Consider the following 26,383-nt stretch of genomic DNA (forward strand, 5'->3'; position numbering starts at 1 on the left):
ATGTATACACATTTTTAGATGATTTATTTTTTGTATGTGATGGTCCTTTAGACTGTATTCCTGAAGTTGTCAAATATCTTAACAGTACTACTGAATTTCTAGTATTTACTTATAAGGCCAATGAACATAGTTTACTTTATTTAGATGTCTTACTAACTAAAGAAAAGGATATGGTCTTTTAAAGGCTAATATTTATTGGAAAAAGACATAGTCTAACAAATTTTTACATTTTACTAGTAATCACCCATTTCATGTGAAAAGAGGTGTGATAAAAGGCCAAATGGTCAGAGCTACAAAAAATGGTCACACTCACAAGTGACTATGTAGATGAATGCACTTTTATTGGACAAATGTTTATTAAAAGGGGCTATCCAAAAGAATTAGTAGATTCTATTAAAATTGAAGTAACAAATAAAAGGAAAGCAGGTATCTATTGTCCCCTATTGGAAGATCTTACCCACAAGAATAATGGGGATATATCCTTTGGGATGCATACTAATAATGTTGGAACATCTGATTTTAATTTGGAATATGGATGTTTTGGGAATAGTAGTATGAATATGAGGGGTGCTATTTTACCACTTGATACTTTGACCAATGCTACTCATCTAAGTATACATATTGACAACAAGAGTTTAGCACTTGTTACCCCCTATACTAAAGACAATGTATCCACAAAATGTATACTTGAGAGGAATTGGCCTTTGATTTTAGGTGATCAGGACTTAAGTAAAATTTTGGGCAATGGTCCTAAAATTATATATAAGAAAGACAGGAATCTTAAAGATTGGTGTGATTTCTTAGTGCATGACAGAATTAAAGTTATTGGAAAGATGAGAAAATGTGGCATGTGTAACTATTGTTCTAATATTTTAGAAAGCAATAATGTTCAATTGGGAGATAAAATTATCACCATCAATGTCCAGTATAATTGTGGATGCAAGGGGGTGGTGTATGCTGCTGTATGTTCCAACTGTCCTGCCTACTATATAAGCAAGACAGAAAGGAAATTAAAACAATGTATGTATGTATGAACATTTGTATGAGATCTCAAAGAGAAAAACTACAAATGCTCTATATAGGCACTTACAATTATTTGCTAATCATTCTTTTTCCTTTATAGTATTGGAACACATTAACTCTAACCCAGGGGGGGGGGGGGTCCATGGAAAATCATTTTTGAAAATAAGGAATGTTGATGGCAAGTTTTTTTGAATGCTTCAATACCACCTGACCTCAATGAGACCATATCTATAGCTAGTGTTTTGAAAATGAAGGTCTTTAATAGATAATTACATTTATAAATATTTTAATTGATTTTGTAATAATGTAATTTGAAAATTTGTTTTATTTTGTATAAAAGGAACATTTTGTCGAGATGTGAGTTGTCTGAAGAAGGCTGGTAAATCTGGCCAAAAGCACTTACCAATAAACTTATTGTGTGTGGATTATCTGGGTTGCTGCTTTTTGTGTTCTTAACTATTTTACCTAAGTCAGGATCTGCTGACAAGTGGCATCCCTGTAACATCCTACTAAATACACTTGGAAAGCCAACAAGAAATGACTTATCACTTTTTAGCACTTTCATTCTTCACTACATTAGAACTTCATCAGAATAAAATACAAACTTAACATCCAATGATCAACTAACTGAAACAACTCTCTTAACATTGTCTTTAAAATATTTCTTATAATAATTTATATAAAATTATCTTTCGAATAGCTGAAAAATCTAAGATGTCTTAAACAGACTTTGTTTAAAGAAAACTGCAACTTTCTCAATCTCAAATGAGGTTTGGCAAAAAAACAGTTTGTCTAGGGACATCTTCAGAGTGGGGTCAGATAAATATATTAGTAGGAGTAAAGAGGGTAGGGGGAGGAAAGGGTTAAATGGGGAAGGAGGGATGATTGGGAGGAAATGAGGTATGGGTAAGGATGGGCTTAAAGGGTTTAAGCAAGTGTATCCAGGTAAAGAATCACATTTTGGCGTGAACTTGCTAAGGCAGGGTACGCCCATGACGACCTCTAGATATAAGAGGAGAAAAGGTAGGCCTCTGGGTATTGGTTGAAGGCAGATGGTCTGTGGTATGCATTATTTATTTATTTATTTATTTATTTGTTTGTTTCTCTCTCTCTCTCTCTCTCTCTCTTTAGGGTACTGTGAATTCTCAGGCCAGGGGGTTACAGATCCATAGCTTTGATTCCGGGTGTTTGGGCAGGTGGTCACCAAGTTCTTGAGAGGATTGATGGTCGGGGTAGTCACTTTGTTGTCAGCTCTTGATTAAAAAAAAAAAAAAAAAATGAAATCATGAGGTATAGGTTTGAAATGATTTAAGTGTTTGAGGTTAGTCCTACTGTAAACTTGTGGCAGCATCTGTACAAGGTGCAGTTTGCAGTTTGGATTGAGTTCCGGTAGCTTTGAGGTTATGCTCCATAGTCTTTCAAATGGAGCAGATGCTTATCTAGTCAGTGTTTCTATTTTAAATATTTCAGCTATGTAGTAAATTATTTTCCTTGTGATTTGTACGATTCAGTTTACCTGTGCATCTTTTATCAGAGGTCAGATGGTTGGCATTCGTTGGTGGTGAGGGTGTTGTACAGAATTTCAGCAGTCACGGAGGTTGAGAGAACTTCAAATTTCTTTTCATGGGCTTTAGGCTCAGAGTGTGTGGCTTGCCTGAGGTAATGCTGTAGTCTGCGTGTGCATGGGCTGGGTGGTGTGGACATGGGGTAGCCTGAAATATGGCACTGCTGGTGTCGCTCGCGGTTCTCTATCTTTACAGTCTTTTGGATCCCTTGAGTCCTCTAACTGATGCCAGTATGTTTGACTTCTTCTCAGCTTTGTGAACCTTCAAATGGTTCATAAGTTAAAATGTTGGAAGTACTTTTGTGTTGACTGGGACAATGAAGTATTCTTAAAATGTTGAGATTGCTGTGAGAGTCATATCATATCCAGAGATGCACAGTTAATACTTTTCGGTTTTGAAGCATAGACATCTTATTGGCAAAGCAGTTAACCAGAGGTCAATGAATTCAGATGTTGACTTTTACATTTTCACATTTTCTTGTGGTTTTTGGCTTTCTTAGCTGTGTGAAGGGATGACCTGAGCAGGAATTAAACAGATCCTGTGTCTGTGCTTTGGCTTGACTTTAAGCTATATCAGTTACTCTGTTTTACTGATAAAAGAAAAGTAGTTTTTTTTTTTTTTAGATTGCTTTGTTGAGCACTGTATCTACTTTTGGCACTTGCTATGTGCTTCAGACATGTGGCTACTGTTTAAGTGGTTATAAATATGGAAAAGTGTTTTGTTGTTCTTGACTTCAGCGGCTAATCTGTACATACATACACTCTAGAACTGACTGCTACCGTGTCATTCTGATGCCTCTCATATGTATCATATTTAATGACTAATTATAACTTTAGCCCTCTAATCCTAATTGCTTAAGCTTTTGCAAGTGGAATTGACTGGCATTAGCAATAGTCTGGATTGGCCTTACAGATGGCTCATAAAAGCTTCCGCGACCGAGAGGGAAAAGTCTGTACATATAAACAGCATAAATGAGGGTGTTTGTTTAAATATGTACATACATTGGTCCCCTTCACATGGTCGACATTTCAAAATGCCAAAATTCTTATGGCCGAGACCAGAAGATTGACATTTGAAATGCCAACAATGCGGAACTGGCATCTCCATAGAGTGCGGAATGGAAAGATTTCCATTCTTGCACTGTAGTGCGATCTCAGAGTTGGTATATTTAAATTACTGGGAGTGTGGGGAGTGGACCCCCCATGGGGGGTGCAGGGGGACTTGCCCCCCTGCTAGCAGTGTTTAGGTAAGTGTTTGTTGTTTTTTACTTTTGTTTTTCATATGTTCGACATTTCAAATGTCGATAATATGGTCTTGGCCATATGAATTTCGGTATTTTGAAGTGTCGAACATATGAAGTACATCCACATACATATATGCTTGCATGGGATTGTGCATATGTATTTGTATGTATATATGTGTGTATACATACAGACTCCGCATGCATAAGTACACATATATATATATTGGATATATGTATGCCCTCCCCCAAAAAAGCTGTCCTGTAAAGAATGCATTTTACAGGTGGTAAGGTGTGTCAACTTGTTGTCATTAACATATTAGCAAATACTGAAATGTTTGCTATAGCATTTGTAGTATGTCATATGTTGCAAATGTGTTTGCTAGAAAAATAACCTTTCCTCATTGGACATAGGCTCTAAAAATACTCGGAGTGTCTAAAGCAAAACACAGCCAAAATGTATGTCAGGGTATGGAAGCGGTGGAAAATAATGATCAAAACACAGAAAAATGAAAAAATGAACTTTAAGTGCTGTTGTGTGGAGGGTTTTCAAGCTCCACCCACTGCACTCCCCCTATGTGAGGAGCAAGACTTCCACTCCCAGACTTAGATACACCATCTCCATAATTGCATCAATTCAAAGAAGGGAGAATTACCCCTAAAGAAGTGAATCATTTATGGAGCACAGTTAAAAATCACAGCAGCAATTATTTCTTATATAAAAAAAAAAAAAACAAAATAAAAGACAAAGATTAAGGTTGATGTATTCCTCTGCCTATTTTTCTTCTGGTTGCTGATGCTTGATGAGTTTTACCTCTATTATTTGTACAAGAGCCTTTTTCAACCTATTCACGTCTCCAAATAATTTAATGCAACATTGTTTGAATATGGTGGCCGAGTTTTAACCAAAGTCTTATCATGAGATTTAATTCATTGCATTTCAGACAGATAAAGGAATTGCTCCAAAATGATACAAGCCATGTATTTTTTTTTTCCAGAATCCTATTCTTCCCAGGGGCGCACGGTTGGTATGTCTGGTGTGTTTTGTTTAACAGATGGCTGCTGTGGTGCTGTCTGCTAGGGGAGTGTGGCCATGCTTTCCGGCAAGCACTGAAATGCAGTTGTTTTGCCAGCAGCATCTTCTCCATTAGTAATCATTCTTATTCCCATTAATGCAGAATTAATCAGATGGCTTTTACTTCTTCAAAGACTGTGCATATTAAATTAGCATATGTTATCAGCTGTTCATGTTTCTTGTGCTGTCATAAATATTTTCCTATTTAAACAGTGTTACAACTGGCAGGATTTTAGGGTAGTACACTAGTGATCTTTATATTTATTGTGCTTCATTCAAATCTGGCAATGAAGTACATGCAACATGGTCATGGGAGGAGGATATATGTAGCTGAAATTACCTTACACTTTTAAATGGTTAATTTTAATAGTGTAGTCATTTCTGCAGGAGTCTGTGCATGTGGTGTATTAAGTAGCAATACTTTTGCTAATCTTGTTTGTGTGTCATCATTTAAATTATCTCACTTCAGCCATTATTACTATTAAGTTTTGACACCTGAGTAGGATGGGGAGGTTGGTAGATAAAATGATGGACTCTGTAGAGATGGTAAAGTTTAAAAGTCATTAGTATATCTTTACAGGACTAATATGCAATTCGGTAAAGCAAATTGGAATGCTGTACTGTTGCTAATTTTATCACGATCAGATATGGTATATACCAAGTTCCTTTAGTGGTAGCAATAGTTACATACAGATATTGGTGGTTTATCATGATAGCAGTTTGAGTGACCTTTTATAGTTGAGTATACAGTCCCCAGATCAGTTAGCTAGCTTAATGCATGTGGTAAGGGATGGGCATAGTGATCGGTTTGCGGCATACACAGGGTAAGGGTTTTGATTCCCCTCTTTAATTGGTATTGTGTCTAACTGTATTTGTAGAATTTGGGGATTTGAAAGCACTTGTGTTACAGCTTGACTGACCAAATGTTCTTGGGGATGTAAATCCTTTTGTTACCATGGGGGTTTGAGCATCTGACTGGTAGCTCCATAATCGGGGGAGGGTTAGATTGATACCTATAAACTTTGCAATTTTCATGACAGCAAGGTGCTTAATTTGTTTTCTTTTGCAGATGATGGAGGTACATCATTTCTGGGAGAGATGGTGAAGGGCTCAGTTTGTATCAGCTGGTGAGACTGAAGGAAGCGGATTGGACAGGAGATTTTGCTGTTGGAGATTCTAGACAGTTGGCGTGGAAGGCTGTAAGGCTGCAGGTAATGACACGGTTATAGGTGCTCATTTAGACAAAAAAGAGTTGGTATGGTTTGAGATTACTACGGCAACAGGTATGCTTGAGGTAAATAAGCAGCATGGTGTTACAGGTCTTTAGTTAGCATTAAGGGGATTTTGGGGTAGAATCTAGGTAGGGTAGAGTTAACAACAGCTGAGGTGGGGTAGTTTTGTGATCGGCAGGTAATGAGGTTTTCAGTAATTTTAATCTGGCAAGTACGCAGTTAGTTATGTCAGAGTTGGGTGGAGTTTGGGTGCATTTACAGTTATCTATTCAGGTTACTGGGTAGGTAGAGGGAGCATGATTTGATCTGATGATAAGAAGTTGATATAGTTCATAGGGCGTGGTAGGTATTGGTAATGTTTCATACTAGGATAGGGTTTAAATGGAGTACCACAAGAACCATTTATGTCTGAGGGAATTTGTAGGTAGTTATTTTTTTTTTTTTTTTTTTTGGGAGCATTGTAGGCATGAAAGTGTTTTTGGTATATGTTGGGAGCAGGGTGCTTTGTTGCCATGAGTGACAGATGGTTTAAGCAAGGCATGCTTTTGGAGTTCTAAACATGGCATGTTCTGCTTCTTTGTGTCGTGGCTAGGGTTTTAGCCAGGAGGATGGGCTTTAGGAGATACTGACTTGGGGAGTATTTAAGGTTATGCAGGTGTAAGATGTTTCTAGCAGTCAGCACCTTAATCAAGAGCATAGTATTGTGTTATTGTGAATTTGGTTGTTTTTCAGTGTTTGATGGGTCGGCTTGGATTGAGTGGGTAGAGGAACAGATGTTGACTATTGTAAGACAGGTTTTGGGCAATGGCTGGTCTTCGAATTTGAGGGGTTATAGTTTCTGCGGCATTTGTTATGACTATAGATAGTCATTCTGGAAATGTTTTGAGGATCAGCCAAGATGAGGATGACTTCAGGTGTTGTACTGGTATCAGATAGTTGGAGGGATGATTGGATGGCTCTTTGGAGATTATTATATAAGGCTGCTGTTATGGGTTAGTTGTTTAAATGTCATGATGGCCATTTAAAACATATTATCTTTATAATGGACAGTTGGTGTGATGTCAGGATTGTTACTACTCTGACTTTAAAGAGATTTCATTTGGTTATTACATTCATTTCAGTGATAAAATGGGGGTGCAAGGTGAATTGAAGGTAGCCAGTGGCCTCTGTGTAGTTTTAGTGGTGGTGGGCTTAGGGTTTGGTGGTCCAGTTGGTGGGGAATGTCTTTTGAATCCTTATGAGGCATTCATTGGTTGTGAGGTATGGATTATTTAGTTCATATGTAGTGGTTATGTTGGGTTATGAGTTTATGATTTGTTACATTATCATTGGAAAGGGATCAGTGGTTATTTTCAGTTGTTTGGGTAGCTGGCTATTTTGTTACTTATGTGATAGGGCTTTAGGAGGTGATGACGTGGATCCATTTGTTTAGTGAGGATGGGGTACACTGAATGATGTTTGGCCTAATGAAGTAATGGTGGTTAGGTTGTTGAAAGTTTATTGGAGAGAGGAGGAACAGTCTGGTTAGGCTGGTGGGTAGAGAAGAGGGACAGGCATGCCCTCTTCTGTTCCCCCTCTGGTTTTGGATGGTCATTTCAATGAACTGAGAAAGGAAAGTGGCTCAATAAATAAGCAAGCAGAGATAAGGATGCTGCTTATTTGGTTAGATGTTAATTCAATAAATGGTAAATGAAGTTAGTAATGGGACGCTGCTTCATAAGGAAAATAAGTGGGATGTACAATTCAATAAATGGTAAATGAAGTGAGTAGGGGGACACTGCTTCATAAGTAAAATAAGTGGGATGTGCAATTCAATAAATGGTAAATAAAGTGAGTAGTGAGACCCTGCTTCATAAGTAAAATAAGTGGGATGTGCAATTCAATAAATGGTAAATAAAGTGAGTAGTGGGACGCTGCTTCGTAAGTAAAATAAGTGGGATGTGCAATTCAATAAATGGTAAATGAAGTGAGTAGTGGGACGCTGCTTCATAAGTAAAATAAGTGGGATGTACAATTCAATAAATGGTAAATGAAGCTTCATAAGTAAAATAAGTGGGATGCTACTTCATAAGTAAGTGAGTTGGAGGGATGGACTCTGCTTACTGGGTTGGGATGAGCAAGGTCATGCTGTCCTGATTAATATTACATGGATGTGGATGTTGGAATTCAATCAGCTATATTGTGTTTCAGTTGTAATTAATAAATATTGGATAACAAAGTTATGTTTATGAAAGTTTAATAAAGGTCATCAAATGTAATTCGATGTGATGTGTTTATTGAAGGGGACCAGGACAAAATGTATTTAATATTAATCATATCATTCAGGCCTGGTACTTTATTAGCTGCTAATGCAAGTTGCCATTTCAATTCTCTTATCTCAAGATCATTGTTCACATTCCCTACCAATGCTGTAATATTAATATGATCAGTGCAAAAAAAAAAAATTTTTTAATTCACCCATTGTGAGGCATGTTTGGTCAGGGAATTACTAAAATCCATATTTTTAATACCTAGCCTATTTTCATTTATCCTTTGTGAGAGCTTCCTAGTGGTTTTACCTATGTAGAGGCTCTCATGTGAATTTCAGTTAGCAATATAAGCTACAATAGTTGTGTTACAAGCATATCTATCCTTGCTAATAATTTCTCTGTTGTCTAAGTGCCTCTTTATTGGCATTAACATGTATTCTTCTGTCTTTCTCCAATAAGTTTTTCTTATAAACAAACATTGGTTTAGTACCAGCAATAGACATTACACCATTGTTTCCAAAACTAAATTTCCAGTTATTGGTCATAATATGCTTAATATCTATCATATCTAAAGAAACAGGCATTGGCAAAGCTTTTCCACTGACATTTGAATTGTCTATTTAACTTTTTTGCTTCAAACCACTCAAAAGTATAGGTTGGAACTGCCTAAAAATATTATTTATTATTTTTATTTTTATTATTTTACATTTGTTGACCGGGCTAGTCCAGCAGAGGCCCAGGGAGGAAAGCTCCTCGAAAACACAGTAAAATTTATACAAAATGACAGTTTTTACAGATGCAGGTACAATACATATTTAAGCAATTCTTTACATGACAGTTTTTACAGATGTGCGTAAATTAAATATATAAGCAATTATCTTCACTTCAATACATTTCTGCTTACAGAATCGTATTACTTATCATATTTGGTTACTTATAGGACGATATTGATAAAGACATTTGATTAATATATAAAAGCACATTTTCTTTATGGTTATCAGAAAGCAACTAGTATATACAGATGAAGTGACAGGTGTCTTTCAATAAATGGGGTAATTAGTCTGGGTTCGCACAAGTTCAGCTTTCATCTTAGAAAAAAAACTGTTTTATAAACAATGATCTAAGAGTCACCATTTCTTGTTCAAAAAGTAAATCACCCCAAACTAAATTACTTAAATGCATAAATTGTCCTCTAATAAGATTATAAAATGTAGATGCTGACTTGAGTTAAGGAAATAATTGTAAACACTTTCTGTCTGTAAATGTTACTTTTAAAACGTCTATTTTTAACATGCATAGTAATTTCTAACTCTAAAAAAATGAACCGTCTTACCAGCTTTACTTAATGTGAAGAAACTCTACAGTAAGAACAGTTTTATATCAGTCTGAGTACAATTCCAAATAAATATCAAATCATCCATATATCTTCTGTAGAAATATTGAGCCATTTATTTCAAATTAATTTGTCTTGTTCCCTCCAACTAAGAAGCAAATTTGCAAAGTATGGTGTCATTTTGGCACCCATTACCATACCTCTTAACTATTTAAAAATGTTGGTTTTGAAATAAAAAAAAAATACATATTTTTTTATATTAGATCAGTCAGTAAACATATGTTGTTGATGGTTAGATTGGTCAAATCCATTTTCATACTTAAGTAATTCTGAACATCTTCAATTCCTATGTCCTGTATTATAGATGTATACAAACATTCAATATCAAACAATAATCTTCACTGCTTCGATACCCTTAAACCAATACCTTTTAAGTAGATCAAGACATATCCAAGAGACTTTTAAATAAGACTCTGTTTGTTGGACAATAGGATTTAAAATAGCATCCAAAGAAAAAGATAGAGTCTCTGTTTTAGAAAAATTTGCATGGGTCTAAATGGGGGGGGTCACTATTTTTATGTAATGTGGGTATTCTAAACAATCGTTCCAACTTCAGATGTTCTACACAGAAAAATTTGTATAATACAACAGCTATAAAACCTTGTTGCAGTAAATCTAATAAACAATGATTGATAGATTTAAAACTACAAATTATAACCTGTTTGGTAACTTTTAAATAACAAGAGGTATTTGATAAATGTTCTTCTGTATTTTTCAGATAGGCAACTTTATCCATAACAACCAACCCAGACCCTTGCCTGCCTTCATAATCCTATTGGTGTTACAACTCTGTAATTCAACAAGCTCCTTGTTTTGTTCTAAAGTCATGTTAAGCCACTTATTGGATTTTTTAAAACATATATAATGCAGATCATATTCACAAGAGTCTTGAAATGTTCTTAGATTGTTATTCAAATTAGGATTGAAAATACTCTTCCTTTGCAACCTATTAGCATTATTAAAAAATAATGAATTCACATGAAATAATTTGTAAATTGAGTTTTCCTACATACACCTTTAAATCAATTACAAAATTAACAGCATTAGCTCTTCTAGATGAAATAAAGGAAAAAATTTTATATAAAACAGAGAAATGATGTTCTGTTAATAAAAAAGACTACTAAAAATCAATATAGAACCACCCATACTTAAATATGGCATCCACTATTTTACCCCCTGTTCCTTCTTCTTCCTCTGGCTGCTACACTCTGCTTCTGTGGAACAATGTTCTGAACAGTTCTTTTTGAATGGTCTGCTAAAGAATAAGAATTCAAATTTCCGTAATCTTCATTTCTGTATTTCCAAAATGGAAATTTGAACTTCTGCATATGTCCTCTACTCTCAGAACCAAAGTGAGGGAAATCCCCCTTCTGTTTCTGTAAATCTGGTATTTCTTCAACAATACTTTCTACTTACTTTCTTACTTTCTACCTCATAATAAGGAAACTAAAGCTGATTTTCTGCTACTGTTACAATGCTTGTCATCTTTGCTATGAAATGGATAGGTCAAATTTAATTTGTACTGTAGATCTTCCCTTGTTAATTTCCTTTGCTACTTATCTACAGTGGTAGACATGTGTCTTTGCAATTTAGCTGCAATACAATTCTAAAGATATCTACATTCACAAAACTTGGCATGCCTTCTAATACTATGAAGTTGTTTTATTTGACTCATCAAAAGTTAAATGTTGTTGTTATTGTGACCTATAAGCAGTTTAAGCAACTCTATTCCAGTATTAGTGAATAAATTAACTAAATCACAAAAGATATTGTCATCTTTAGAAATGCCATATGGAAACTTAAAACTTCTCATACCCAGTGGAACCTGTTTTATCTCAACACAAAGTTCAAATAAAAAAGCTATCATATTCTGTTGAACTGAGTTTGAATAATTTGTTTTCTAGCTCATAAATATTTTTTATATGCCACATTCTTATGTCTGTGTGACTCACCACCAGAAAACTGATTACATTGTCCATTAAAAGCAATTCAATAATATCTCCCATCAACATCGATATGTCAGCTACCAAGGCATCTGAACACATACATGGATTTCTGCCTTCACTATTAAATATTCTTACACCATTGTCTGGAACTGCATCTGATATAATCTGATTCAGAATTGTGTTAGCATGGGAAACCAAACCAGCAAATGTTTGGGTGAGACTGACAAAATCATCATTGAAACTGTGCATAGACAGATTTAAATTTGGATCATTTTCCTCTGGAACAGCCTGAATATGATTGTTATCTTCCATTCACCAAATGGGTGCACTATAAAAGAAAACCGGTTTACTATCATAATTGTGAAATGCATTCCATCAAATGATCACTTCCATGAAAAATAACAAAAATAAAAATATCATTCACACAAGTTATAGAAACTGGTAATGTCAACATGTCGTCATTCAATGTATTCCACATTACCCAGCATAACCTGCCTACCAGCCTTTCTAACTAACTTATTGCAGGGGAAATGCTCCCTGCACCCCCACACCCACTGCTAATTAAATATACAAACTCTGAGATTGCACTACAGTGAGGAAATGGGTACATTTCCCAATCCCCACTGTACTGCAATCTCCAAGCAGAATGTTGACCTCACAACAGCGAATGCACACTAGAATTAGCAGTTGTGGAGTTGACCATTTTTGATTCGGCCTTCCGTAAACTAGAAAACAACCTTTTGACTATCCCAGTTCGAGTGAATGCTGTCTGAAATTTTGATAGTAAACTAAGAAAACCAATTAAATAAACCCAAAATGATCTAAAACTCCCCAAAAAGTACTAAAACCAACTTAAAATTATACTAAAAGTACTTTGAATGTCAACAAGAAAAGGCCTATCACTTTTTAGCACTTTTGTTCCTTACTATATAAAAAACTTTATCAGAATGAACTACAATGACTTAACATCCAATAAATGCTTGTTTACAATATTACATGCTCAACTAGCTGAAACAACTCCTCTTTTAAAGTGTAACACTGCTATTATTTTTGGAATATTTGAAAAATCTCAGTAAAGAAATCTAAAATGTCTTAGACAGGCTATGTTTAAAGAAAATTACAACTTCCTCAATCTCAAAATACATTTAATATTAATCATATTATTGAAATGTGGTACTTTATCAGCTGCTAATGCAAGTTGCCATTTCAATTCTCTTTACTAAGAGTCATTCTTCACATTCCTTGCCAATGCTGTAATATTAACATGATCAAGAAAAAAATCATTTTTTAATTCACTCACTGTGAGACTTGTTTGGCCTGGGCATTACTAAAAAAATCCTATTTTTAATATCTATCCTAGGTTCATTTATCTTTTGGAATGTCACTCTTCATGATTTTCAACAAAAATCAGTAATAAGCAAATTTCAAGAAGCCTCCGAAATGCACAAAACTGAATTTTACACACCCCTGACGACCAAGTGGCTACAACTTGCTGCCACTGTGATGTGTGCATTCTAATGTTTTCACAATGTAAAGAATGTATCATTCAGATTACACATGCTGTGATGTAATACTCACTTGTCACTTGTCAGATTTATGCTGCATGTGTGCAACATGTTTGATTATGGTACAGTGTAAATGCATAATATACATTTCCAGCTGCTTGCAAAATACAGAATCAGCAAAAACAGTGAGATTTATTGAAATATTGCACTATAATGATTCCAGCAAACAAATGAAATTGTATGTTACACATCAAGCTACATTCCCTACATTTACTTTGTTTTTCAGTTTAAAGGAAGAAGAGTTGTTTGGAGGTGTCATGCAAGCTGAATGACAAATGTCCTCACATTTCCTGGCAGTTTTATGTATACATACAGAATTCTGTGCATGGAAATGCATTTATCGGTCTCCAAATACATATAAATTGTGTGTGTGTGTGTGTGTGTGTGTGTGTGTGTGTGTGTGTGTGTGTGTGTGTGTGTGTGTGTGTGTGTGTGTACATGTGTGTACATGTGTGTTAGTTGTGTAAACAACACAGCTAACAAGGTTCACACAGATAAGTGATAGTTGCAAAATGTACAAGTAGGAATAAATATGTGACTTCATATCAGTAATGTGGTGATAAAAGCCATTTTATATAATCCAGCCAGTATCTCAAAAGCAGGTGCACTTAGAATCCTTGTGAAAGAATTCCCTAAGAGATTTTTGAATGGCTGCATTCAAATCACATTTGGCATGGTTGATTTAGTATTCAAATCACAGGTTGCGTGGTTAATTTAGTATTTGAATCATAGGTGACATAGTTAATTTAGTATTCAAATCACAGGTGGCATGGTTAATTTAGTTTTATTTCATATAGCTACAAAGCTACTGTGAATGTGTCCCTTTACAGTTTGAAATTTGCAGAAAACTAAAAAAAAGCATATCTCAGTTGTTTATCACCCCTATAACATCATCAAAATGCATAACCACAATGCAAAGAAACAAATAACCAGGACAGCAGTTCAGCATACAGAAAATACAAATCACACATGGTAGCAAGCCAGTTTGTATTCAGTAAGTGGCTCTACACACTGAGTAGAGCCACACAAACATGGTAAACAGTGTGGTATGCTAATTACAGCATAACCACTTAAATTGTATGCTAATCAATGAATCCAAGATGGAGGAGCTATTCAACAATATATGAAGCAATCATGTACATTGAGTGTAGGCTTTAGCCTCAAGTTACAAAACCTACTGGAATACAGCCATGGAAACTATTCTACACAGAACGAATGTTAGGGGCTGCTGTTGCTCTTCTGCATGTGTATGTGCAACAGGCCCAAGTCTAAGCTGCTGCTGTTGATAGACCTCTGTCAAGAAGGAGAAGGGTGTTTAGACCCTGTTTAACTTTTTATGGCTTGCATGAGCTGGAAAAAGAGTGCTACAGGGTGGATAGAGATACACTACAGGAACTCAGCAACCTCTGTTGTCCTCAACTGAGAGTAAGGGCAAATGGAGAGGAACCAATATCTGTGGAAACTAAGGTATGAGTAGCACTTAGAATGTTAGCTACTGAAACCTTCCAGAGACCAACAGGGGATATGCCAGGAGTGTCACAGGCATCAGCATCCAGAATCCTGCATCAATTCTTGAATGCTATGCTACAACATGCCAGTGACTACATACATTTTCCACCTACACCAGGACAGAGTTACAACTATGCGGGATTTCTACCCTGTAGCACACTTCCCTAAAGTCCTGGGTGCCAAAGGCTGCATGCACATTGAAATCAAAGCACTGTCCTGAAAACAGAGAAGGGTACACATAAACAGAAAGGGCTTCCATTTGATTAATGGCTATGTCATCTGTAACACTAAGGGAATCATCTTGAATGTGTGTGCTGGCAAGCCTGGCAGTAACCACTACTCCTACATCTGGCACAACCCTCAACTCTATCAGAGGTTTTCTGGGGGGGGGGGTATCTTACAAGGTCATTTACTGAGGGATGCAGGGTATGCACTTGAACCATGGCTGATGACTCCCATCAGAAATGCACACACACTCACAAAAGAATACTATAATCAGGCACACACTCAAATAAGAAATATCATAGATCATGTGTTTGGGCTGCTGAAGTCATGCTTCTGGTGCATAGATACATCAGGGTGGATCCTGCAGTACAATCCCTGTATTTGTGTTGAATTTTTCACTGTCTCTGCTATCCCTCAAAATATTATTCTGAGAAAACAACTTCAACAGGAACACAAAGGAGAAGGGGCACACAACTCACCACCAGTGGCAAGGTCACCATAGTCACATGCAGATGAGGAATCAGATGGGGAATCACCAGCTGTTGTGGGTGTAGGTAGACATAGGTGTGCACAATATGCCCTTGCCCTGGCCAAGAGGCAATGGATAACACACATGTTCACCACCTAAGGGGGTGCAACTTTCATCCTACAGGAAAACCGATGCCAGGTAATGTTCATAACCGTTAATTACCCATATAAAGGATGTGCACTGATAGCATCACAAAGATCAGCCCCAAATTAAAACCCTTATAACTGATGGACTATCAAGGTAAATTCTGAACCTGAAATAGGAAAATAAATGTCTAAGAACACAAATGAATGGCAGATCCTTACATAATGTTATTTGATAATGTACCTAATTAGAAGGTGGGAGAGTTTTACAGCCATGGCATAAATATGTGACAGCACTGACTTATGTCAATAGATGTGTTCTCTATCAACTAATAGGCTTCATGCATCAAAGATACACACAATACAAAAACCTATAAGAAAGCAGTGCAATTTTCAAAAGAGCATCACAAACATATATACAAGCACTAAGTCAGCTATGCACCCTGGGCCTCAGACAAAAGACTTATGTATCCCTGAATCCAAAAGATAGAATCAAGGATATGGCACAATTATCATCATTGCACAGGATCTTGTTTGAGAGGGCAGGAGGCCAAGGCTGACATAAAACATAGTGGATGCGTGTAAGTAAGAAAGACATGCAGGCAGCAATGTAGATAAATTATAAAATGGCCACTGAGAAAGAATGAGTTGTAAGTCTCACAGATGACTGATGTACCTGTTATGTGTGTGTGTCTGTATGGGCACTCAAGGTGAAACGTACGTGCGAGTGTCTGTAAGAACACAGCCAAACTCTATGCTAGCTCTACATCCTGGCATGTCAGACAGGTGTGAGCTGTGCATGGCAGAAATAACAGTTCATCTGTGTTATCACCACCCACGTGAACTGGCTCTGCCAGAAGATGCACTGCTACATTCATGCCTATGATCAAATGTGCTGTTGCTACCTGAACTTGACTGATGTCTAGTGGATGAGTTCTCCTCAAGAGTATGCCCGGGACCATGACCCCATGGCCTTTACCACATCTGGGGGTGGACACCTCAATCAATGATGGATTAGTGGAAGTAGTGCCACTACTGGAGCGTGATTGGGCACAGCCACATTGGCTAACATCAGATGATGCTGCTGACCTATATCCACATGGATGCTGTTCCCCTCCCACAAGCATTCCATCACAGACACTGCCCATTCCATCATGTCGTTTACTCAATCCATTAAATAAACCACATGGCGGAGGCAGTCACACATGCATCACCCTGTACCACATCTAAAATCCTAATAATATCCTCAGAGGCCCTAGTGAAATGTGCCTGTGCCTCCATGATGGCCCTGAAAATATGTCGAAAGGCATGTAATGACACATCAAGATCAGGTTGAGGCTGGAAAGCAGGCCTCCTTCAAGCACCTCTAAAAACCCTCCTGTGTAGCACCTCTCCCACACTTTTGCTATGGCCAGAGTTGACTGGAAGTGAAGGCACAATAACCATACCACCCTGATCAAGTGCATCACCCTCCACCTGCCCAATATCTGAGGGCTCAGTGGAATATGTATGCATAGGCCTACTAACTGGTTCTGAGGGAAATACAGGAGATGCCTGAATGTCAACCTGGGTGTCACATTCTACCTCTGCACCCCCCAACTGTGCCTCTGTTTGGCCACCATCTTCATCAGAGTTTACCGATGCTGTTAACACAGTTGGTAGGATTCCTACCCTTCTACTGTCAGGATCATCTGCGATAATAAGCAACAGACACAGGAATGAAATTAAAACTACACTAAAGATTTAAAACAATTTATATGATAACAAACTAACACTGGTCCCACTAGTGCAGAAGGTACAGCAATACACGCACTCCTTACACCCACCTCACACATACAGATAAATGCATATATCTGACAAATGGTCATCTATAATCAAGAACATTTTTTGGCTTACCATGTGCAGATAACTCTACAGTTGGTAGGGAGGATCATCCTGGAAGAAATGAATCATGACAAGGATGTAAATTAACCATCACAATTACAATAACACAGGGGGAGAGTGTATATACAGCTTTGCCTTTATGTCCATTAAGAATAGTTTTAACTGAAACTTGACTGACACATCCACCCACAGCCCATGGGTAATGAACAAATGTGTCATTAAGTCTACTTCTTATTAATAGGTTCATAAAATAATCCACACAAAGTATTACTTAAATATTTCTATATTTTACTATACAATCAAATCTTAAAACTTGCCATATGTAAGCTTATCTTCATGCTCCTCTTGGCACACACGTCCTCCCAGACACATCAGCACCGACATCAGTTACATACTGGTGTGCAGTTTCCACTGAGCTTTCTGGATCACTGACTCTCTGACAGTGGACAGGAACTCTTTGGTATCAGTTGTGGCTCAGTAGCAGGGCCACCCCTGTAGTCAACCGTTCATGGACAACTGCATGTGCTATATTCACAACTGACAACATCATATCAGTGGCCCTATGGTGCAACTGATAATAACTCCTAGTGTGACCTCTTACTGCATTGACATAATTGACTATCTGGTTCCAAATCTGCATTCTGGCAGAAATATCCCCATGTCCTCTCTCAACCAGAAAGGTACTGTGGCACCTGAACACCTGCATTATTACATTGTTTTCAGAGTCACTGAAAGGAGGTTTATGTGGATTTGTACTCTTGGGTGCCATAATCTTATGTAACATAAAACAGAGAAGGATACAAACGTAAATATCACATAAGTAAATTCCTACTTATATGCACATATTTTTCAACATTAAGCACTGGAGATACACATTTCAATTATTACAATTGAAGGTTATGTGGTTGTACCACGTTACAGTCACACACAATGTTTGGTCCAAAACAAGGAATACCACTTTAGTAATGTATTGTTTCCTTTTGATATAACAGGATGACAACACATTTTCAAGAGAAAACCTCTTGATGCACAATTTTTGTTGTGGCAACACACAAATTTTAGTTGGATCCCCCACCCCCAAAACAACAAGCAAATGAACGTTTGTAGAAACCAAGGACTACCATATAATTCAATTGTTATATATTTTTCTTTTAAAATATTTTTATATTTCAATATAATTCTGACAGTGTGTACACATTTCAACAGAAAGTCAACTTCATATGATGCCAGTCACCTCTCACTGTGCCCACTCCTCCCCTGGAGGTGTCTGTGGGCCATCTTAGAAGCATAACACCCTGTGTCATTGACATAGCACATTACATTTCACTGAAATAACATAGAATATTGAAGGATAACAATTTTAACAATAACACTTGTGATGAAAGTTAATAACCTCTATATCTAAGAAACGTAAAGGCCTGCCAAAAATGCATATGCCAAACAGTGAACTATAAGAAATGCATACAGATATTCCATGTTCTATTGCATAAATATAATTTGTTTTGTAACATGTTACAAAATATAGAATATACTTGAAAAATACAATCATACCTTAGCAAGATTAGAAACCACTCACCCAGTCGGGTCCTTATTTTTGTGAGTGGTGTCCGTTTCTACAAGATTAGAAACCTTCTTTAAAGATAAATCAAAAGGAATAGCAATCTTTTTTTTTTCCACATACACAAGTCTCTTCACCTTCAAGTTCCCTAGCTACACGGTTACCTTTTTCTAGTATAGATTCAGGCCTCTGAGCATGATGAAGATGCAAATATGGTGTGAACTCATTAGAATTGTTGAATACCAAACTTTTGACTTTATGTGGCTGGTATAGACCCTACCTCAGTGTTAGTTGCTAGTGGATTATAACTGTGAATGATTAGTGGGAAGGAGAAGGAAGACACAACAGCAGTTCAGACTAAATTGGTTATGTCACCCAAGATGCACTTACAAAGTGTAGGAGTAACTTTAGCAAGCTTTTAAAAGGAACTAAACACCACACACTTATCATTTTTGTTCACTGATAACCAAACTCTCCTCCCTTTGTTGAAAAATGTTTTTCACTGTCCTGTGCTTTTATCATGCATTAAAAGAGCAATGATACAAAATGTACTATAGACTGAGAGTACAACACAGAAGAGAAGAATGAACACAATACAAAGAGAAGACAGCGGTGCATTGGTGCAAACATAGTGAGAACTGGTTGTGTGATCACTCATTGTACTAAATATGTAAGCCACACGTACAAACAAATGACAGTGTAGAGGTGTATATATCTTGTTAATACTGAGGAGGAAAATGAGGTTTGGGAACAAACAAATTTCTCTAGGGACATTTTTGGTGAGGGTTAAAGTGAGTTAAATGGGGAGGGGGTGGTAGATTTGTTGGGAAAGGGGGTTAAGATTAAAGAAAAGACAGGTTTGAATAGACTTTGGAAAGGGATGGGTTAATTTGTTAAGAGGATTTTAGAGGAAATGAGGTAGATGTAGGGTGGGACTTAGGTTTTATAGAACTGTAACTGGGTAGAAGAATCACATTTTGGCATGAATTTGCTAAGGCAAAGTTACGTCCAAGGCAACCTGTAGGTATTCCTGGAGAACAGGTAGGCCTTGGGTTAATGGTGGCTGGTGAGTTTATCAGTGCCAGGTGGTTTGTATATTTAGTTTTTTTTTTTTTTTTTTTGTTATGGCATTTGCTGATTTGTCGTGGTTTTTGAAGGTTGGATATGGGAAAAGAGCAGGTAGGATGGTGATGGTGGTGGAATTCATGACGTTGAGCAGTCTAGTGACTCAGCATTATTGCTTATTGGTCCCTTCTATGCTTCTATCTATGTTGGCCTTTCCCAGGTTGTTGGTGTCCTCTTGTCATGAGGTGTCTGGTGACTTTGGGGGATAGGCAGGGGTTGTTTTGCATGTGGTCAGCCATGGTTTTCCTCAATTTTGTCACCTAGACTTGTGCTGTGGAGATGGCTTGGTGTTGCGGGTTGTTGTTTTGAGCCATGGGGGGCACAATTTTGGTTGTGTCACTTGGTCCCCTTGTTAGTTAGGTACTTTGTTGGCATTTGTTTGGTGGTGGTGTGTGTGATTCTTTGAGGAGTGGATTAAGTGGTTCATTTTTGGGAATGGGACAGATGAATGAGTGGTTGCTGCTCAGAGTGGTCCCCATCTTATGTGTGTGGAGTGAAGTCAGGTATCAGCCAGGAATAATGGCCATTTCCTGCACATGCTCAACAAGGCTTTAATGGTTGTGGGGGGATGACACACTTTCAAAGTGATATAGGAGCACCAACCCTCTTTCCTGCATACCTCTCAACCGTCCAGATTTTCACAGAATGATTTTTCGTTCATATGTTTGGTCTTTACCATTCTGGCAAATCACTGAGATGATCTGAAGATTGAAGTCAGTAAATAATGACATACACTTGAGTTTCAGGCTTCAGATCCCTCAAAAAATGTACAATAAAACAAACCCTGAAAATCTAGCAACATTCTAAGTTTATGAGTAATATTTAAATTATGTCCCTATTTTGAGGCCTTTGTCCCCCCAGTTTGTCTGTCTTTATCCTGATTTATTGCAATAAGAGGGTGAAAAGTATTATTTACTGCATGGATGCTTGGTAGAGCATCCAGAGAGTTTTACACACGCAAAAAAAAAAAAAATACATGCAATGCGTCAAACCATACCTCTCGTATAGGAATAAAAAACAACCAGTAAGTCAACCATGCAATCCAAAACCCATTTCAAACACTTTTAATATGAATTTCCAACACTTATAGTAAAAACAAAAAATGACATTCAAGGTTGAGCGCTTTCTTCTTTAAATGCAGACATCTTCAGAATCATGAATGATCCATTCATACGTTTTACATTTCTGAATGAAGTTAACACACCCCTGCATCTAACCAATTAACTGCAAATAATTCCAAATGATTGTGACAACACCAGCTTACACTTAAAGCAACAACAGTTTTCATGGTTCACACCCAAACTCATGGTACAAAGTAATCTAAACTGTGTTAAATAAACTGAAACTGTAATAAGAAAAATAAAAACTTTAAAAATCATATTAATAGCCAAAAAAGGATCTTAAGTTATATCATTGAAGCCCATTTCTTTAGTTAACTGGCGATACATATAGTCTCATTTAAACCGGGGTAATCTGTTGCACCCAGCTTAAATTGCCAGCATATCTCCATGTGTAAAAGTTGATTTTCCCAATTGCCACCATATGGGACCACCTTAATTTGCTCCAGCATTAAGAAAAAAAAAAATTAACAAACCTGCTACAAGCCATAGAGTTCCTAGCTAAAGCACTCTTACTGTCTTTATGATGAATGCCATATAAGTGCTAATATATACATTTGTTAAAAACATTCTGAGTTTTTTCTACATAAAATGCAGGACACCCAGAATAGGTGGCTAAATAAACCACTCTCTGCGAGCCACAATTGAACATGATGTTATTATCAGGAATATTAAGTGTACTTAACAAATGCCATTCATAATTATTAATATAAAAACATTGTGGACAATGTCCACATTTTCTTGTAATCTTCTTGTAATTGGTGGCCCGTAACTGGACAGGTTGTTCCTCTCAAGTAACAATTTTATGTTAGGTTTGCACATATGTAAATGTGGGAGGCTTTAAAGAAAGGTTATGAAGATTATCATCACAATGAAATAAATCCCACTTCTTTCTCAAGATAGCCTCTATAGCCTTGATTTCAAGTGTATAATGTAACACCGTGTTAGTCTGTGTATTAAACCCACTGACCATGCTCCCATTATCAATCTGTTTCAAACCTTTTTTAGTAATGGCTGCAAACTTGCCATGTCTTTCTGTCCAATTTTTTTTGACTGATTGAATCCATGAGATGTGGGGGATAATCCCTATCTATGAACATACGCTTTATAACCTCAAACTGGTCCAAACAGTCATCATCTTCTGATGTCAAACATGAAATATGTATGAACTGGCTTTTAACTACCCCTCTTTTTTAGTGCATGAGATGGCAACTGGAATAATATAAATAGGTGTTACAGTGTGTGGGTTTTCTATGTATATGTGTAATAAATGTATCATTGTCACCCTTATCTAGTTCACCATCCAAATAAGCATCCAAATTTGGACAGAAAGACATAGTAAGTTTGCACCCATTATTAAGAAATGGTTGAAATAGATTGATAAGTGGAGCATGGTTAGTGAGTTTAATACAAAGACTAACATGGTGTTCCATTATGCACACGAAGTCAAGGCTATACAGGCTATCTTGAGAAAGAATTGGGCTTTATTTAATTGTGATGATAATCTTCATAACCTTTTTTCAAAGCCTTGCACATTTATATATGAAGAATAAACCTAACATAAAATTGTTACTTGAGATGAATAAGCCTTCCAGTTACAGGCCATCAATTACGAGAAAATGCGGCCATTGTCTGCTTTGTTGCTTTAAGTGTAAGCTGGTGTTGTCGCAATCATTTGGAATTATTTGCAGTTGATTGGTTAGATGCAGGGGTGTGTTAACTTCATTCTGAAATATAAACATAGTGTATGAATGGATCATTCATTGTTCTGAAGATGTCTACATTTAAAGACGAAAGCACTCAACCTTGAATGTCCTTTTGTGTTTTTTACTGTTAAGTGTTGGAAATTCGTGTTAAAAGTGTTTGAAATGAGTCTTGTATTGTACGGCTGACTTACTGGTTGTTTTTTTTATCATTCTGGACTGTATTTTTTCCAGCATCAGAGTATTTGGAGTTTTTTGTGTATCTCATATGGAGATGGTATATTAGTTATGGTCTTTACTGTGCATATACAAGGTACAGGGTTTGATTAGGCTTTGGCAGCACAGAGTTTCATTGGGTCTGGATGCAGCTTCAGGCTTTTGGTTGGGGTGTTGGTATAATGGTCAAAGTGTTTACCTTATAGACATGAGGTGCAGGGTTTGATTCTCCTCACTTTCTGCTTCTGGGACCACTCTTTTTATTTATTTATTTAACTTTTTTTTTGGATTTTGGTAATGCCATGAGACAACATGGCAGAAGCTGGTTGAAACTGCAAGTCAATGTAGCCTCATACAGTGAAGAAATGCCAGCCAAACCCTGTTTTCTGAGCAATGTTGGAAATTGTGCCTAATTTGGGTCATCTTCTCACTTTTGTTTATGCATTTCTCCAGACTTTTTGTTCTAAGTGGTTGGGAGGAATGCATCAAGTGTTGGCTTGAGGGTGCAGATAGGGACACCAGTGCAACATTGCCCTTAAAGTTGAAGGGAGTGCTTGTGTGTCAGGAGTGGGGTTGGCAGGCAGCTTCTGGGTGGTGTGGGGTCAGAGGTTTCAGAGGATATAATTCTTTAGTTGACTGTACTCACATACTGGGTTCTGAGGTTGGCAGGGGCCAACTCAAAGGTAATTTTTTTTTTCCATGTAGTCTTAATGTGTCTCTCCTTTGTTGCAGATGGTCACTATGCAGAATTTACTGCAGAGCTGGGAGACTACCATGGTTCAGGCAGAGAAGCTGTTCCATGAGGTGCTTAATGCTGAGTCTGGGATGGTAGAGGATGCGGGTGAGTTCAGTCAAAAGAGATGGCATCCTGAGCTGAAGACTAGGTCAGTGGCTCCTGGGAAGTGGGCTCAGCAGTTAAAAGATGTGGTTGCAGTGGATCCTCCAGTGGCCAGAGCAGCTCTGGACAGAGTGGCAGGTAATGATATCTGGTTAGAAGTCCTGTTAGATAGGGGAGGTTTGGAGTGTGTGGGGAATGACTGTGGGATAGCTGGGGATGAGGTCTATCAGGGATCAGATTAAGCTGGAGGGTCTATGGGGGATACACAGAAGTGTCACAAGTTGGGACAAGGTGAAGCAGTCAGTTGGGAGGATATCATAGGATTGTCTGTGGGGAACTGGGGGTTACCTGTGGGTGGGGTAGAATTGTTTTCTGAAGTTGGGTCAGATTTTGACCTACGGCCGAGTGATTGGATAGCTACACAGGCTTTAGAACAAAGGACAGGGACAGTTTTCCTGATCCTCACATTCCATCCTCAGTTAAGGAAAAGATTTGGAGGGGTAGTATGCTGATGTCTTTGAATTAATTGATGCTGAAGGGTTGCAGCAACTGGTGGAATCTGATGCTGTGAATATCAAGGACCTTTTGGCAGCTTTAGTGGCATGTGGGAGGAGGATAGTAGGTAAGGTGCAACCTAGGACATGGGATAATTAGGAGGTAGGTTCTGTCCAGCTTTGCTGGAGAATGATACTTCTTTGGCTTTGCCACTATTGGCTTACATTCTTACAATTCAGGAGGCTCAACATTTGCAGTCAAGGACTACTTGGTTATGGTATGACCAAAGGTTTTGAAAGTGGAAAGCAGTTGATCACTCTCTCCGCTGGGAAGTTATACATCAGGACATATGGTTAGGTACTATGATGGGTAGCTTTGGGGTGGTTAGTAGAGGGGGAAATGTAGGGGGAGATGGGTGGGAGTATGTTGTGCTTTTAATGCGGGACGTTGCTCGTGGGTAGGATGTAAGTTCTTACATGTTTGTTCAAAGTGTGCGGGGAGCAATCTGATGGTGCAGTGTGGGTGGCGGGAAGTTAATTTAGTGACTCCAAGTTCACTTTCAACTGATGGAAGTGTTTTCCCTTTTTCTTTCCAGGGATTTCAGAATCCCTGAGGTAGGGGAACATTTTGTGGGTTACAGGGAGGAGTGTCTTTTAGGGCGGGAAGGGGATGGTTGGGGATGTATACTCCCATTAAGTTGAAAGTATTGCAGTGTATGCTCCAGCAATTTCCTGATTCTTGTCTTAAGGAAGAAAACATTGAGGGCTTTTCTCATGGGTTTTCTATTAAATCAAAGGTGGTGGGGGATGGGGTAGTCTGTAAGAATTTGGGATCAATACTGGAAGGAGGATATATTGGAGGGTTTGGTAGGGAAGGAATGACACGCAATTAGCTTTTTGGGTCCTTTTGATAGCCCCCTTTTATAATTTTAAGGTTTCACCACAAGGTTTGCTTCCTAAGAAGATGGCTGGTGAGTTCAGGCTGATTCACCATTTGTCATACCCAGAAGGGAGCTCCATTAATGACTTAATTTTAGTTGAGGATGCCAAGGTTAGTTGTGCATCTTTGGATGATGCTGTGAAGGTTATTTAGGGGGTTAAGGATTCATGATTAGTGAAGGTGGACATTGAATCTGCCTTTTACCTTTTGCTTGTATGGGAGGAGGAGTGGCCATTATTAGGCATGGCAGTTGGGAAAAATTTTTACTTTGATAAGGCTATGCGAATGGGATACTCAGTAGCCTGCACTACTTTCGAGAAATTTAGCACCATAGTCAGCAGTGGGTGGATACACAGATGGCAGTGCATTACTTGGATGATTTATTGATAGTAGGTGAAGGGTTTGAGGGAGTGTTTGAAAGTTTGTGAGAATTTTTGGGGATGTGTGATGAGTTGGGGGTCCCATTGGCTAGGCAGAAGTTGGAAGGGCCACTAAGGCATTGGATTTCTTGAGTTTATTGGTGGATGCACAATGTGGGTTGTTTTTCTTGCCAGCTGATAAGATAGCTCAATTGAAGGAGAAGACTGGGAGGGTGGTGTGCAAGGACAACATTCGGATTAGGGAGGTTATGGAGCTTTTAGGCTCCTGAATTTTGCATGTCAGGCAGTTCATCCAGGGCATACTTTCTGTAGGTCAGTGGCCTTTTTAGTAAAAGGAGGGGAAGAGAAAACATCACTGGGTCAGAATTAACAAGTTGGTGTAGGAAGATTTGGCACTTTGTTTGTATTTTTGGAGCAGTTTAATGGTGTCTCTTTGGGTTAGTCAAGAGGAACCGCAATTCTTCATGGATGCAGCTGGTGGTATTCAAATAGA

This window comes from Protopterus annectens, chromosome 6.part1 (assembly GCF_019279795.1).
Source record: "Protopterus annectens isolate FY-2018-M chromosome 6.part1, PAN1.0, whole genome shotgun sequence".
NCBI lineage: Eukaryota > Metazoa > Chordata > Ceratodontiformes > Protopteridae > Protopterus > Protopterus annectens.